Raw genomic sequence first — 5,188 nt, forward strand, 5'->3', positions numbered from 1 at the left:
CTTCTTTTCTATAGCTTCTTTAGCTTCTGCTTTTGCCTTGGTGACCTCAGTCTTTTGTTATCATAAACAAGGGGAATCAGAAAAGAAAAGGGGAAATCACACAATACAAAATATTCTCATGATTCCAAAGGTTATTCTTAGAAAATCACCAATATATTCTTCATCATCACAGGAACTATCCCAGACTTAACACCAATGCAAGCATAATCTATTTTTATTATTAATGATTATACAATCTTCTGAGCACTTGACCCAGAGGCTAGAAACATGCAATTTCACAAAAAAGGTAAAAATAAGAACAGTGGTTAATATACCAGACAGTCATTTCCTTCTCATGTAATCTGCTCAGACCTCAAGACCCCTGCAGCTGCCTAAGTTCCTCTTCAGCCCTCTGTAAACACCAAGTCACAATGACCTCAGACAAGAAATCTGCCCGTGTAAGTCAGCAACTTTTGTCCTTCTTTTTTTTTTTTTTTTTTTTTTTTTTTTTTTTTTTTTTTTTTTTTTTTTTTATATTGATCTTATCTTTTTATTTTTTTTTTTATTTTTATTTTTATTTTTTTTTAAATTTTTATTTTGCAATACAATTCAGTTCTACATATCAGCCACAGATTGCCTTGTTCTCCCCCCTCCCACCCCCCTCACCTTCCCCCCAGCCCGCCCCCCCATTCCAATCTCCTCCAGGGCAAAGCCTTCCCCACAGACTGAGATCAACCTGGTGGACTCAGTCCAGGTAGGTCCAGTCCCCTCCTCCCATGCTGAGCCAAGGGACCCTGCATAGGCCCCAGGTTTCAAACAGCCGACTCATGCAGTGAGCACAGGACCCAGTGCCACTGCCTGGATGCCTCCCAAACAGATCAGGCCAATCAACTGTCTCACCCACTCAGAGGGCCTAATCCTTCTTATCCCAACAATTCCAAGGAAGACCTGATCCAATTTTCAGAGCTTCCATGAAAGGAAGCTCACCTTTCCTGGCAGCTCTTTTCAGTCTAGGAACCCAATAAAACTTGCAACAATCACTCCATCAATTGTCACATTGTTTCCACACTCCTTCAGGAGGAATCAAAATATCAGGATTAAAGTTGCCATCTCCCTTTCTTGGTGGAGGCCACTATTTTCCTCCTATTCTGTTCCCACACTTCTAGTTTGTCAACCCATCTATATGTTATTCCATCCACAGTGTTCAGCCAATACACCTTAGGGTCTCAAGTTTTACACAATGCCCTTGGAATACCTTTAGAAACTGAATTATTCATCATGGCCAATTTGAATCCAGTGTGTTGATATACATCATACCATGTGCTATAGTTGACCACACATTTGGTACAGTTTATCCAATCCTGAAAAGCTTCCCCAGGCTGCAGGTTCTTTCCCATGACCTGCATAAATTGCCTTGACCCCAGCCTGGGTGATAATCTCTGTATAATTTCCTATGAAATTTACTTCACTCCTTTCTTGTATCACAGAAATCACCATTGATCTAGGAACACAAAACATGAAGATCAGATAGAAGAAAAAGACTAGCATTACAAGAAGTAATTATATGGATGAGACCATGACATGTGTATGCCATAAAGCATGACTTCCAGACACATAGGTATTTCTGCCTTGGCCCTCTAGAGACATGCTAAGCAGAAGATCTGGAGGGGAACACATGGAGTGTTGATGGTCCACAGTCTTGGTTCCCCTTTTCTCCAATCTCTGCTGTCAGCATGTCAGGCATCTTATATGCTGTCCCCAGCATGGAACAAGACATTTTAGTCTTGGGCTGGCTGAATGGCTCAAAGAAAGTCATTTGACACACAGGAGAAAAGAAAGAATTGCCTCCTACTAGTGTCCTCTAACCTCCATGAGTCCTGGGGCACTGATGCTCCATCTCCTACATGACAGATAATAAAATATGTGTTTTCGAATGGTGTTAAAAGAAACTTTATTCTGATTTGCTTCCTTTCCTATTGAGGCAGTCGGTTAGTGGGAATAAAGAAACCTTTAAATTTCTTGGGAGACATTGGCTAGGAGACTTTAATCCTATGTCCTATTTTTGGATTTCTGTGTTTTAAAGAATGATGAAATGAAGGCCAAGTAATGTAACCTTTAGAATATTGATTTCCTTTGGAACACCATTGCCAGTATAGGAGGTTGTGCTGTCAGAGGATACCTAGAGATTCAGATGAGAGCTAGAAATTTTCAAAGAAGAAAATGAGTAAAAATGGGTGTGTAAAAGACTCCAGAGACCCTTCCAAAGACCTTCAAGAATGTCTCACAGCAACTCACAGGAAGATAACTGCACAATATTTTGTGATTAACTGGTACAAACTAAGAGCTATGATAACTATTAAACTCTAGATCAACTAAAAATCCTATCCAAGGAGAAGTTAATATATTTACTTTTTAAATATTCATGTTTATAAAAGGTAAAGTGGATGTCATTTAAATCATTATTTGACTCATTTACTTACAAAAGATGGAACAATTTTATGAAATTACTCATAGTATTTCCAAGGTTTTAGCCAATATGAATAATAACTATCATTTAGATATCTGGGTAAATTTGGAAATTGGAACTCATATTTTCTTCACATGGAATCCAGAGCTGCCTTTGCAGTTCCTTTATAAATTACGGATGCTCCTACCCCAACCTGCAGCTTATGCATCCCTAGTTTCTTCTGGGTCCTAAGTTTGTTTTCATCGTTATAACCTGCTCTGCTACTCATGCTGAAAACTAATCAAAGAAACACATCCTATTATTTGAGAAACTCGTATCTTTTCATTTCCCCTCATGCCCCATTTTTAAAAGGATAAATATTATTAAAGCAAAATAAATGTAAGCATGTGGGTTCTTTGCAATCAGATAATATCATTTATAATAAATAAATATTTTTTCACAAATATACTAGCTTATAGGCATTTCTTCTAAATGGAAAATACTGAATCAGAGATGACTAAATGTTGGGGAAAACAGTAGGTTTATACATATAAGAATGGATTCAGACAGAGTTATGGAATTCAACATCCCTAGACATGTGAAAACCTCTCTGTGCCCATGGCAAATTCCCTCATTACTCATTCAGAATTTATACAAGGAAATGTTATAAAGCATCTTCTTTTGAAAATAAAATTTTGTTTTTTCCAAATATGAAAGCATAAGTCAAGTATGTATGTATATATATATATATATATATATATATATATATAATTTTAACATTAAAAGTAGATAAATTACATAAAACATCTATAAGTCATAGTCAAACATCCATGCTATGATTTGAATTTTGGTCCTGTCAAATGTTCATAATAACAATGTACCATGTTTGTAGGAAAGACCTATATGAGTTCATTATGCCAAGAAAGCTGTGAGCTCTGCTTCATGCGTGCCTTTTTTCAAAAGCTGGCTTTTCACCTGGGCATGGGAGGCATCCCCACCCCACCCCATTAATCACAGCACTGGGGAGATAGAAACACTGGGACAGGTGAAATTTTGAAACCAGTCTACCTTCCACAGAGAGTTCTAGTCTAGTCTAGCCAACTATATAGTGAGGCATTGTTTAAACAGCAACAACAGCAACAACACACACAGCACCACTAACAACAACTACAACACACACACACACACACACACACACACACACACACACACAGAGCTGTCAGGGAAACCTCTGTCTCTCTTTATCTTGCCTCCCACTGTGTAATGACAAGTATACAATATCATGCCAAACAGACATTGCCACTCAAGTTTGGACTTCCAAACTTCTAGTGTATGTGGCACAATACATTTATGTTCACATTAAATTACCTAGTCTCACAGATTCTGGATTCTGCTGTCCCAACTCAAAGAAAGCTAAGCAGTCTATACATTCAGAAAATAGAACTGGGGGAATCTTTCTGAGTTCTAAGAAATTAAACAGTGTAAATGTGACATTATAATTTATTCTTCTCTCGTCTTTGTGTTACATATCTCTGATAAAGTCTACAATAAGTCAAGGACTGTAGCAAAGTAGAAAGATCATTGCATTATGTAAATTTAATTTGGACTACTCAGTTGCCTTTGTTGAAGCTAGCCAGATATTTCCCATACCTGCTATTTCCAGATAACCAGAAAAAAACCCTATTTTACATATTTTTTCCAAATTCTAAATGTTGCTCAAAACAGTTGTATGACAGCAAAAATAAATTTGTAGACTAAATCATCTTGTAGATAAGGAAGAAGAGATCTCAGAAATATTGGCTTTGACTTCAAACAAATCTGTCAGATGCTGCTCAAAATGCAAAAGGAAATTTTGAAATGATATCAATCAAAGTCCATTTTATGATTCAGTTGTCAAAGCTAGTCATGTATTTGTTTAATATTGGATACTCAGATATGATAGCTGATCCATCTTTATCTCCCTTCTGGATTACTACTTCAGCCCCCAACTTCTCTGTCACTTTACCTTGGCTTCCTTCTGTCTACTCTTCATAGAGAAGCCACTATGATACTGTCTATAAAGGAGAAAATACATGTCCATCTCTAGTTAAACGCCACTCAGAAGCTTCCATTTGTAGTAAAAGCCAAACCCTTATTATAAGATCCAAGATGATTTGCCCACAGTGATGTTTTCTAACTCATGGCCTTATCTACTGTATTATAAGCCCTCCATTTCCCATGGCCATTGACTCATTACGTTTGCTGAAGTTTCTCTAAAACTCCCGGCAGTCTTTTCCTTCAGGGTACTTGTTATTTGTTTTCATTTGAATTTGTCATTCTAAATACGTCAGCCTTGCCAGTTCTCAAATCTCTCTTGTGCATTTACTAATAAGCGACTCACTCTAAGGCTTTTCCTGGATTTCTTATCTGATATGGCATCCTGTAGCATTCTTGTCTGAGTCATTGAATAATCAGTTATATTTACAATCTATGATCCATTCATACATACTTTTACTATGTGTTTGGTTTTCATTTTCACCATGGCTTTCTTAGTTAGGGTTTCTATGGTTGTGATATGATTACCTTTTTGGAGGAAGGACTAGGAGGTGGGCTAGGGGGGAATGCTGGGGTGGGGAGAGGGAGGAAGGAAGATAACTGATGAAAGCAGATGCAGAGATCTGCAGCCAAACACCAGGCCGAGCTCCAGGAAGAGTCCAGTCGAGGAGAGCAAGGAGGGATTATTTGAGCAAGGTGGGGGTTCAAGATCATGATGGGGAAATCTAC

The sequence above is a fragment of the Peromyscus eremicus genome, chromosome 10 (assembly GCF_949786415.1).
Source record: "Peromyscus eremicus chromosome 10, PerEre_H2_v1, whole genome shotgun sequence".
Classification (NCBI taxonomy): domain Eukaryota; kingdom Metazoa; phylum Chordata; class Mammalia; order Rodentia; family Cricetidae; genus Peromyscus; species Peromyscus eremicus.